Raw genomic sequence first — 12702 nt, 5'->3', positions numbered from 1 at the left:
TCCCTTCTGTTCGTGGAGAAACTAACCCAGGGAGCTCAAAGGAGAAGCGCTTATCTACGGTCAGGAACTTCGGCTTTCTCTTCCTCTTTGAGGACTAGGCTTGACTTGACGGGCTTTGGTGCAACCAGGTTTGAGGAAGGTGCTTCCACCACTTCCTGAGGCCTTACAAAACTCAACCTCAAAAGGGAACACAGGTCTACACAGAAATAGTTAAAAAGTAAATAAATAAAATAGGGCAACAAAAAAAACAAAGTAGACAACAAACTTGAAATAAGCAATGGGCTAAAGAGGCAAAGGAGCTGCAGAACATCTCAGTTACCATGGTAACGCAAGCAAGAGCATTATCTAATTATCTAAGTTCTCAAGGCCAAGGAGAACATCCATCTCACCGTTTATATAAGACCAACGAAAGCCGGAGAGGGTGCTGAGCACGGAAAGTCGAACCTGAAACAACAGGGCACTTCACAGTTCAGGTAGGCTCTTTTGCACCCTGAATTTTTAGAAGATTACTCAATGGAGAAGTAGTCTTTTTCCTAATGAAACTTTTTCTGTGAATAGTGGCGATGGTGGTGGTAGTGCTGGCTATAAGGTACTTGCCAAACTACCCAAGGATCAACCCCGAAGCTACCCCGTCTCCTTTGAGACTGATCTTACTAAACTGTCCAGACTGGCTCGAAAGTCCCGAGGTTTATCAGATTCTTTGCCTCAGCCGCCGGAGTAGGTGGGACTATAAGTATGCTTTACCTTGTCCAGCTAATTATTTCTGTGTGTGTGTGTGCACACGTGAGTGGATGTGTGTGTGTGCACGCGTGCCAGGGCAAGCATGGGCCACAGCCTGCATGGAAAGTCAGAGAACAACTTTTGGGTGTTAATTCTCCCTTCCACTTTGTTGAGACAAGGTTTCTCTTCTTTCTTTTACTAAGGTGTATACACCACGCTAGCTGGCCCGTGAGTTCCCAGCTGACCCTCCTGTTTTTACCACCCATCTTGAAACAGAAGTGCTGGAATTACAGATGGTACCTATCTTCTTACATGAGATCCAGGATCCAGAAATGAACTCAGGTCATCAGGCTTAGTTAGATACGATTCTACCCACTGGGTCGTCTTCCTGACCCCAGCTAAGATCTTTATGTTAGCTATCATTGTAGACTTTCTGGAATAACGCTTTCCTTTCTAGTACCATAGTTTATACAGATAGATAGATGATGATGATGGACAGACAGACAAGAAAATGCATCATCAAATGAGACTTAGGCAAGTCTGTGGGCTCTTTTCTTGATTATTGGTTGGTGTAGAAGGCTCACTATGAGCAGTGCCATCCTTGAACAAGTGGTCAATGGTGGTGAATGCCACACTCAGAAGAATCAGGAAGAGGCAGAGGCAGGTGGATCTCTGAGTTTTAGGACAGCCAGGGTTATACAGAGAAAACCTATCTTGAGAAAGAGAAGAAGGAAAGAGAGAGGGAGGAGGGGAGGCAGGCAGTTTCGAGAGGGCGCAGCATAACCTCATCTTACAATTGAGGAAACCAGCAGAGGAAGTAATACCGACTCAGAGGCAAATGAGTAAGAGGCAGAAGTGTGATGCGCATGCAGGTAGATCTGTGCCTCCGGGTCTGTCCTCTTTCTGTTGTCTGTCACATGTCCTCATGTACCGCGCCTGGAAGGAGTCCAACAGAAACAGACTCATCAAGGAGGCACGATTGCCAAAACGTGGCCTTAACCCAAACTCTAATAGAGCAGGTAAATCAAGAGTTTTCCTTCTCTGAGCCCCAGTGTTTCATTCATAAAATTAATGTCTGGTTAGCGAGTCCCCAAAGCCTGGTGATCTAAGTTTTAATCAGTCATGATATGTTTACAAGAAGCAGCTTATTAGTTTCCTTTCCACAGAGTTACATTCTGAAAGGAGAATAACAAGTCATTTTACATGAAGTCACCCACTTAATCTCATGCCTTTCCTTCCTTCAAACACTTTAGATAAGCAAAACTCTCATGCCTTCCAGTAACCCAATACTAGAATTTCTTTCTTTTCTTTCTTCCTTCCTTCCTTCCTTTCTTTCTTTGACGGGTTTTGAGACAGGATTTCTCTGTAGCTTTGGAGCCTGTCCTGAACTAGCTCTTGTAGACCAGGTTGGCCTCAAACTCACAGAGATCCGCCTGCCTCTGCCTCCCGAATGCTGGGATTAAAGGCGTGCGCCACCACTGCCCAGCTGGAATATCTAATACCAAATATGTAAGGGTAGAATTTGCCCTCAGTCAGGGAGCAGGAACCTTTGTTCTCTCTGCTGGATTTACACTTCTGTCCACTAGCTGACTTCTCTTCCTAGGTGAAGACCTTAGCTCTGCTTCATTTACATCAGAAAGTTTGTAACCCAAGTCAAGGCATTTACATATAACTTTGGATAAAAAGTAAGTAGTTAAGAAAAAAATTGTGGGACAGAAAGATGGCTCAGTGGTTAAGTGCACTGGCTGCTCTTACAGAGGACTCAGGTTCAACTCCCAGCACCCACAGGGTTGTTCATAACCATCTGTAACTCCGTTCTAGAGGATCTGATACCTTCTTCTGGCCTCTGTGGACACCAGACAGACATGTCTCCCTACATACATACACACATACATTCAAACAAAATACAAATACACAAAATAAAATAATAAAAAAAGTATTTAACCTCAGATGTAATTTTTTTCTGCCCAGAAATGTGAAAGGGGAAGTGGCAAGATACTTAAAATTTTGGGTAAATTCCTTCTGTTTTGGTTTCATTAAATATAAGTATGGAAGAAGCTAAATCAATTCTAAATACCTTTCCTGTTTGTAACCTAGAAAATATTCCATCTTACAAAATGTGAAACATGTAAGTGATAAAAATTTGGAGGAAAGGGCATAGTGGCACAAATTAAAAAGGAATGGGATATAATGCTAAAGTAGAACATAAGACATGTATGGCCACATCGTCCTAATACATATGAGCCATGTCCCTCTGACAACGGAATTAAACAATTCACATGACACCAAAGACTGCAGAGGCAGAACACATCCCCATATGGCTAAACCAGAGCTGGCGGAAGAATCTGATCAAGCGCCCGAGTCCTGAAATAATCACTGAAAATCAAGATATTATCTTAAAGAAAAGATGCTTGATCCCAGCTCCCAGAAGGCTAAGACAGGAGGGTGGTGAGTTTGAGGCCACTAGGCAATGCGGTGAGTGAGACCTTAACTCAAAATAAAAAAAGGAGGAAGAGGAGGAAGGAGGAAGAAGGAGGAGGAGGAAGGAGGAGGAGGAAAAGGAGGAGGAGGAGGAGGAGGAGGAGGAGGAGGAGGAGGAGGAGGAGGAGGAGGAGGAGGAGGAGGAGAAGAAGAAGAAGAAGAAGAAGAAGAAGAAGAAGAAGAAGAAGAAGAAGAAGAAGAAGAAGAAGAAGAAGAAGAAGAAGAAGAAGAAGAAGAAGCCATCAGGATGGCTCAGTGGGGAAAGGCGCTTGCTGACGACCCTAATGAGGCGAGTCTGGTCCCTAGAGGAAGTGTGTGTTGTTCATTAAGTTCTCCCAACACCCTAATGGCCATGTTCTGTTTATAGAAAGAGAGCTGAAGGCTGAATGAGAGAAAGAGCCCAGGATGAAAACCTAATCTCCCGCTGTTCCGTTGTCTCCTTCATCCTACAAGTCCTCAGACACACACTACCCACTATATTTCACAACCTTATAAAGTACACACTCAGATCCCTCGTGAACTGGCTTCTTGTCCACATTACAGTCCTGAAACCCCACAGCATCTATCCTGCCTCCCTCCTAAGTGAGTTCTCAGACTTATCAGCCCTCATCTGTAGCGAGCATATATATATCAGCAGCACCACCTGGAATTTAGGCCCCACATTTAGGGTTTTTTACTTAGGTCTGGGATGTGGTTCAAAACTTTGTATATTGCCAGGCATGATGGCCCACACTTATTGTCTGGACACTCCAGAGGCAGGAGTGGGAGGAGTCAGAAACAGGATGACCTGGAGCTTGGGCTCAGAGAGTCATCCTTGGCTTGGCTACACAGCAAGACTTCAAGGCCAGCCTGAGCAATTTAAGAGACTAAGTCTCAAATTATGAAAAGCAAGCACATTAAAAAAAAAAATTACTAGACGGCCACATTTTGAAAACCACGCTTACCCTGAGGGAAAGGTGACAGATGCTGGTTATAAAACCAAACCAGGCCTATTAATCCCATTCTCCTTGTCAGGGTTTACTCCCTGGTAAGCGGTTAAGTTTAACCAATCAGAGACAGGCAAGTACAATTTGACTCTTTAGAAGATGAGGGTGCCCTTTAGGAGGCTGAAGAGGTGGCTCAGTAGTTAAGAGCGCTTGTTCTTACTGAGAGAGGCTCCTGGTTCAATTTCCAGCACCAGACCAAATTAGTGGCTAGATTGCAAGTATTCATAATCTTTCCTCCTCCCCTCCTGCTCCTTCTCTCTCTCTCTCTCTAGGGACAAAGGTAACAAGCATGATATAAACGTCAACATGATCTATAAAAAAATTTAAGATTTTGTATTCATAGACTCTCAGATTTGGTACCAGGAAAATGCACTAGTACCTGAATACTCTATAACCAATCTGTCAACTAGTTTTCTCAAACCTATTTCAATCTCCTTCTAGGTACTACATAGTTTGGGAAATAAAACTCAATTTCCTATACGCTCTACTTAGGATGATTTAGGTTTTTGCCAAGAGAGAGTATCTACTCTCAAACTCGATAGCAATTTGGAAGTAGATTAGAGAAAGGATAAGGCTCGACACAGCGCATCCTTTTGTGGGAAGAAACTGCAGCAGAGACAGCACAAGTCTAGATTCAGCTGTCATAGCAACAGCTTCCGGCAGAAACCGCCATCCTTGGGAGCTCAGTTCTTTAACACAATCTGCAGAGTTTGTTCTTATGAATTCAACTGGATGCTTTTCGTCAGATTTCTTCCTTCAGTGCTGACAAACTCAGGGTCTTGAGCACGCCAGACACAAAGTCTACCATCAAGTTGATTCCTTAGCCATACAAGGAGTCTTCAGCACCTTCTTTCATAACCTCCAATGAATCCATGCTGTTTAAGGTTGCTAAAACTGACTCTGCTTCTGCCTCTGTTAATTCATAAAGACTCTGGTAAACGGCCCCACGTGAAAAATAGCATACAACATACACTATCATATTCCCATAACTCCAGCCCATATCTTTGCACTGACTCGTTAGCGTTGTCCCTCATCAGCCAACCTACATAGAAAGAAGCTGATCCCAGGGAAGCAGCAGCAGGGAGACTTGGCAGTGAGGGAGCATCGAAGAAATGACCAGAAACGACCAGTGTCCTTGTACAGGAGAGACAGGAAGGGTGAGTTTGGGGACAAAGAGCGACCTTCATAAATGCAGTAAGGCACCCCATGCCATGAGAATTACACCTATAAAATTCACTTCCTAGAGTCTGGAATGATTCCACAGCCTATACTAGTTTTTGCTCAACAAAGTTGAATCCAAATGATTTTTATAACCTAATGTTAGTATTTACTAAATCTTCAAAACTGTACAAAAATACCATACTATGAGCTATGGTGAAGATTCTTACATCAAAGATCACAGTCCCTTTTGCTTTTTTGAGGGTTAGATTGTGGCGGTGTTGGTTTTTTTTGTTGTTGTTGTTGTTTTTGGTTTGTTTGTTTGCTTGCTTTTGAGATAGAGACTCAAGGAGCCCTAGCTGGAACCCACTGTGTAGTTCAAGATGACTTTGAGTTCCTGACCCCTCTCCTTCCTCCACCTCCAAAGCACTGGGATTACAGGTGTGCACCCCGACACATTCTTGAAGGCTCACAATGCAAAGGAAACAAAGATCCATGAACAATCAGACATAAGACAGTTCATTTTGTGTGCACGCATGTGTATGCAGGTACAGGCGACGGCACACACGTGGAAGTTGAAGGACAAGTCACGGGTGCTGGCTCTCATGTGGATCCTGGGGGTGAACTCAAGTGGTGGGGTGGGCAGCCAAGTAGCCATTGAGCCTCCCTGCCAGCCCAACCCTTTTCAAAAACTACAAATTTATATATTAAAAAAACTGTAAAGAAAAAAACAACCAAAGACAATGTATCTAAACCTAAACATTATTTAGAAAATACTCCTTCAAAAAAATTCACAGACCCGGGCATGGTGGCACAAACCTTTAATCCCAGAACTCGGTAGACGGAGGGAGGTAGGATCTCTGAGTTCAAGGCCAGCCTGGTCTACATAGTGAATTCCAGGCCAACAAAGGATAAACCTTGTCTCAAAAAATGGGGGGAGGGGAGAGAAAGAAAATATGTATTAAGTATCCATGATACACTAACAATTGCACTACAAATGATAGGGAAATATAGTTCCGTTGGGAGAGGGCCAGCCTCGCAGGCACGAGGCCCTGGGTTTGACCCCAGAATCACATAACCTGAGCACGGTGCTACTTACCTGCAATCTCAGGTAACTTACTTGAAATTAAAGTTAGGAAGATCCTTGGCTTCACAGTGAGTTTAAGGACAGCCCAGGCCATGATACTATTGTCCCATGTCAAAAAAATTATTTTTTAGGTGCTAAAAAAACTTCAGGGTAGCAAGAGAGAAGGTTCTGGATTTCACAAGGCTTGAATCCTAACTGAGGAACTAAGAGGCCAGGTTTCAAGCACAGAGCTAGCTATATGTTGTTTAAGCTCATCCCAGCTGCCTCTTTAACCTGGAGTGATGGCCAGCGTCTGCTGAGCGTTTGTTAAGTCTCAAAATCTGCTAGGTGTTATATAATTAGCACTTCATGCAATCCTAATGCAAACCTATAAGCAGGTATGATCAGTACAATCTTAAATGTAAATAAACCAAAACTACGGAGTATAGCACTCCCATAACACACAGTCAGGGAACGGCAGCATCGCAGCCTACAGAGTTAGGAAGGGGCAGAAGCTTAACTGTTATACAACGGAGAGGGTAAAATTTAGATCGGACATCTCTGTTGACGTATGTGATAACGGAGTAAATTTGGCATAAGCCCGTTTTGGTTTTTTGTTTGTTGTGTTTTCTTGTCTTTCTTCTTAAATAAAATGAGGGGTCAAGATTCCCAGATCTAAACGGTGTGTTCAGCTTATGGTTTCTATGGTTTCCAACAAAGTATGAAAAGGTTTTCAGGTGTCCATCTGCTGGGGAAAAGGCATTGTGAAGGCTGCTGCTACGGAGCTCCTGCCCACCGACTGGGACCGTGTGTGTCCACGGCTTCATTAAGGGGCACATTAGCATCACATTAATTGGTAGAAACAGCTGTAGCACAAACCTCCAGCATATAAAAGGCCGAAGGCACAGAGAACAAAGGGAGATCAGGAAAGCAGTGATTGGCTGACCCGGCACTGCTAGGTCAGTCAAGGCATTTGGTCCTCTGCACCTCTAAGTTCTGCAGAGTGTGGACACCCAGGCAGCAGCCCAAAGCCTCGCATTTCCATCTCCAGAGGAGTCACAATGAGACCAGGGCTACAAAGGCAGAGAACAGATTCTGACTATTAAAGCACACACCACACAGTAACAAAAGGAAGAGGAAGAGGTTTTCCACTTGGACCTAACAACGTTTGGCAGACAGAACCTACCATACTCCTGCCACACACGCCCTGGACCACAGAGTGCCAAATCCCTTCAGTTACTTCTCCTATGCTCTACTCAGACATCACAGAAACACAACCAGTAAAGGATGTCCCGGTCTCATCAGACACTAGAGGGGTTCTTGTTATCCAAGGATAACTAGGACCCAAAATAGTACTTAAATTTAACCAGAATTTCTAGTAGACCTCCCTCCCCTGCCAAAAAAGATGGCAGAAAGGAAGGAAAGGAGGGAGGGAGGGAGGGAGGGAGGGAGGGAGGGAGGGAAAGAAAAAGAAATTGATGGAAAGAAAGGAGTTTAATAATCTATCAAAATCAATCAAAATCAATTTTTCATCGTCATTACTAAGATTTGTTTTAATTGTCACTAACAAAAATCTCAAAGAACACCTGTCGCTTCTCGATTAACTTCCAAATTATGTAGATACGATCAATTTGGTAAAAATATTCGGGACTCCATCAATTTTCCCCTAGGTTCTTCTCAATCCTTTGTTACTTATTTTAAGTCGGTGTCTTCTGAATCTCCTGTCGTTTCACTGCCCACATTAATCTTCCAGAATTACTGTATCTCAACTTCCCAAAATTCTTCAATTCCATTTTAGAATCTGTCATATTATTAGATGCTAATATTGTGCCATTAAAAAAGTGAGGTACACACACCAGAGGCCTGATCTCCAAAATATACAAAGATCTCAAGAAATTGGTCATCAAAAGAACAAATAATCCAATAAAAAAAATGGAGTACAGATCTAAACAAAGAACTCTCCACAGAGGAATCTAAAATGGCTAAAAGACACTTAAGGAAATGTTCAACGTCCTTAGTAATCAGAGAAATGCAAATCAAAACAACTTCGAGATTCCATCTTACACCTGTAAGAATGACCAAGATCAAAAACACTGATGACAACTTATGCTAGAGAGGTTGTGGGGAAAAGGAAACACTTCTGCATTGCTGGTGGGAATGCAAGCTGGTACAGCCCCTTTGGATGTCAGTGTGGCTGGTGATTTCTCAGAAAATTAGGAAACAACTTTCTCAAGACCCAGCAATACCACTTTTGGGTATATAGCCAAAAGATGCTCAATTGTGCCACAAGGACATGTGCTCAATTATGTTCATAGCAGCTTTGTTTGTCATAGTCAGAACCTGGAATAAAACCTAAATGCCCCTCAACTGATGAATGGATAAGGAAGATGTGGTACATTTACACAATGGAGTACTACACAGCAGAAAAAAATAACATCTTGAAATTTGCGGGCAAATGGATGGATGTAGAAAACATCATATTGAGTAAAGTAACCCAAATCCAGAAAGACAATTATCACATGTACTCACTCATAAGTGCTTTTATACATAAAAAAAAAAGCCTACAAATCACAATCCCAGAGACCCTAGACAACAAAGAGGATTTTAAGAGAGACATACATAGATGTAATCAAATGGGAAGTAGAAAAAGACAAGATCTCCTGAGTAAGTTGGGAGGGTAGGTGTGATGGGAGGGGGTAGGATGAGAAAGGACAAGAAGAGAAGGAAGTGGAGAAAAATGTATAACACAATAAAAATGTCAAATAAAAAGACAATTCGACCTTGTCTCGGGGGAAAAAAAGCCCTTACTGATAAAAGGAATGAGAACAGAAAAAGATGCATGAATGCTGATTTTTTTAAACAATTGGATTATTCCACATATTAACAATAATACTAAAACAGGCCTCCAACTTTTGGGCACAAAACTTCTGCCTCTTTCAAGTAGCTGGGACTATTAAGTGCATATGTGCCCTAACACTGAACAAAGGAAGGTTATTTAAAATTATATTTTATTTACCTATTTTTGCGTGTATGTATGGATGTGTGTCTTCAGAGTTGGCAGGAAGCATCTTTAAGTACAGAGTCATTTGGCCAGCCCAGGAGACTTTTTAAAAGAAGGAACCTGGACTGGAGAGATGGCTCTGACGTTAAAAGCATTGCCTGCTCTTCCACAGGTCGTGAGTTCAATTCCCACATTACAGATGGCTCACAATCATCTGTAATGAGGTCTGGTGCCCTCTTCTGGCCTGCAGGCATACACATAGACAAAATATTGTATACACAATAAATAAATATTTTTAAAAAAAGAAGGAACTTAACAAGAATGGCAACGGTTGAAAGGTGCACTAATCTAAGAACAAAAAGGGAATTTCTACATCTATTAACATCCAGATTACTAACACACAGAGAGACACCCAGGAATCGTGCGCCTCTGGAAGAAAGAACACACCAGTAACAATGAAGTGGCACTTACTCAAAACAAAGTAAAATGCACTTACATCTGACCACGCTTCTGCAGACCTGACTCAGGGCTATGGCTCTTGTCTAACACAAGCAAGGTCCTGGCTAAAGAAGGGGGGAGAGGGGAGAGGAAGGAGGAAAAAGCGGGTAGAAGAGGAAAGGGGGACAGGAGGAGAGGAGCGAGGAAGAGAAGAGAGGGGAGGACGGAGCCGGGCTTCTAACCCCAGCTGTGGATTTGTAGAAACAAAAAGGGGGCGGGGGCGGGTAGAGAGAAGGCTGAACAGCGAAGAGCCCTGGCTGCTCTTCCAGAGGACCCAGGTTCAATTCCCAGCACCCACACGGAGGCTCATGATCATCTACAGCTCCAGTCCCAGAAGACCTGATGCCTTCTTCTGGCCTCCTCTGGTACCAGATACGCAGGTGGTACACACACATACATGCAAGCAAACTACATACATAAAATTAAATTAAAATAGTTTTAAGAATAAATAAATACATAGGCCCAAAAAAGTCATTTTAACAATAGGATACAAATTCTGAAGGGAATAACCCTACCAAATAATGTGGTGTCTTCAGCAAACAGACTGGAAGGATGGTGGAAGTGGTTGAGAAGTGCAGTGATTTTGAATGAAAAATACTCCCCCACCCCCCACCCCGTTTGAATGCACGGTCCCCAGGCAGTGGGTGGTGCTGTCTGAGGACTCTTAGGAGGTGCGGCCTTTTTAGAGGAAGTTTGTCACTAAAGCAGGCTTTGAGCTTCAAGCTTGCAGTTTTAGCGACGGGTTCTCAGCTTCCCCACCCTGCTATCACGCCTGCTGCTTCCGCTCCACCACGGGGACTCTAGCCCTCTGAACCACAAGCCCAGATAAACTTTCTCTATAATCTGCCTTGCTCATGGCCTGCGTTACAACAAGAGAAAAGTAACTCTTTGGAATTTTTTTGCTTTGGTTTGGTTTGGGTTTTTGTAGTGCTGGGTACCTGGCGGTCTACTTATGATAGGCTCCCAGCCCCAGATCTGTTTTTTGTTTTCCTTTGTTTTGTTTTGCATGTACATTGGTGTTTGGGCTGCATGTGTGTCCGTATGAGGGAGCTGGATCCACTGGAACTGGAGTTACAGACAGTTGTGAGCTGCCACGTGGGTGCTAGGAATTGAACCCAGGTCCTCTGAAAGAGCAGCCAATGCTCTTAACCATCTGTTATTTTTAACAAGAAAGATAACAACATTAAACAGGGTGTGGTAGTACCTGGCTGTAATCCCAGCATTAAGATTGTAAGGCCAAATTAAAATACACAGATACCTTGCCAAAAGGGGAAAAAAATGTACTTTAAAAGAAACAAACACCTTAATACTAATTGAAAAAAAAACCTTGCAATTTTTAAGCCCTGCCTTGGAATGAAAGGCCCGGCCCTCAAGAGTAGTTACAAACGAACCTGCAAGGTTCACAGCCAGCAACCAAACGAAACCAAACAAACTGCCACCCAGAAGGTCATCATCCTACAAAGACCTCAATAACCTGTTAATTCCTCAATTCAAATGGAGTAAAGAAATACCCAGAGTGGCAAGACAGTTGGAGGTGGCCTTGAAACTTTCACTTTTAGACGTCCTCAAGAAAGCCTTCGGCACTTACTCAGGTCAGCCGTATTTGTACTAAACGGTCATCTATTCAGCAAACCTATCACCTTTTAGACAAGTATTAAAATAACCTTTTTTTAAGCTGTGTGAACATAGATTAAGGAGAACGAATGAACTCCCAAGCATGGGAGGGGATCCAGAGGAGAAACACACAGAACTCTTTTATGCTTGCTGAGCTGGGGAAAAACTAAGCTAATGTTCTTACTCAGGAAGTCACTCGGTCTTCCTGAGTTCTGCTGTTTCCAGTTTCATTCACTATGCACCAAATGCTATTACATGCTATTACATACCTACTACATGCTATTACATACCTACTACATGCCAGGTTCAAGCACAACATCCCTTAACAGAAAAGGAATTCTACTTTGTATTTCAAGAAATGTCAAGCACCTGCTAACTCCAGCACTTGAGAGGTGGAGACAGAAGGACCACGGAGTTCAAGGTCATCCGTGGCTACACAGCCAATTCGAGGTAGCCTAAGCTCCACAAGACCCTGTCCCCAAAACAACAACCACGAGACAAAAACGACCTCATTCTCTTTTAAGTCGTCACGTTTTAAAGAGAGGGAGTCTCTGGAGCTTGGGTTCCAGTAGGACAGACAGCCATTAATCAAATAAAACCACAGGACAGCAAATGGGTGTGGCTCTGTGAAAACAGATGACGCGAATACTAAAGTGTCTAATAATGGTAAAATACTGAATACTAACGTGTCTAACGGTAAAATACTGAATACTAACGTGTCTAACGGTAAAATACTGAATACTAACGTGTCTAATGGTAAAATACTGAATACTAACGTGTCTAACGGTAAAATATTGAATACTAACGTGTCTAACAGTAAAATACTAACGCCTACAACTTATTTTGAAATGCTTCAAAATAACATGGATACGAATAGTTTGAGAGACAGACAGGCAAGCAAAAAAAACTGGAGGAGAATTAGCTGACAATATTCTAGCTTATTGGAGCCTGGTTAGCAACTCCAATGGGGTAAGAAAATGCTTGGATATTAAGGAGAATTCTAAGAAACGCCCACAGATTATGAGCTAAAGGAACTATAAACCGAGTGTGACAGCACATGCCATAATCCCAGCACTTTAGAGATGAAAGGAGAAGATTGCGGATACATGAAACCCTGCCTCAAAATAGAGTAAAATATAAAATCATTTTTTTTATTTTTAAATCCAGTTCCAAGATAT

General features: G+C 42.7%; 1 protein-coding gene across 4 annotated transcripts in view; it reads right to left on the bottom strand.

Moving 5' to 3' along the window:
* Pak1 (p21 (RAC1) activated kinase 1) overlaps nt 1-12702 on the bottom strand; it is a 95642-nt gene that overhangs the window by 75328 nt on the left and 7612 nt on the right. For 2 of the 4 annotated variants that reach the window (XM_050154497.1, XM_050154499.1), the window contains exon 2: nt 1549-1656. The exons of the other annotated variants lie outside the window; for them this stretch is intronic. The gene's annotated coding sequence lies outside the window, so the exon portion shown is untranslated. The remainder of the gene's footprint in view (nt 1-1548; nt 1657-12702) is intronic. 4 annotated transcript variants of the gene reach the window in all.

This window comes from Alexandromys fortis, unplaced genomic scaffold, assembly GCF_014885135.2.
Source record: "Alexandromys fortis isolate MF-2015 unplaced genomic scaffold, M_Fortis_MF-2015_v1.1 scaffold_77, whole genome shotgun sequence".
NCBI classification, from domain to species: Eukaryota; Metazoa; Chordata; class Mammalia; order Rodentia; family Cricetidae; genus Alexandromys; species Alexandromys fortis.
The sequence above is the reverse complement of the archived record's forward strand: the minus strand, read 5'-3'. Positions and strand labels throughout refer to the sequence as shown.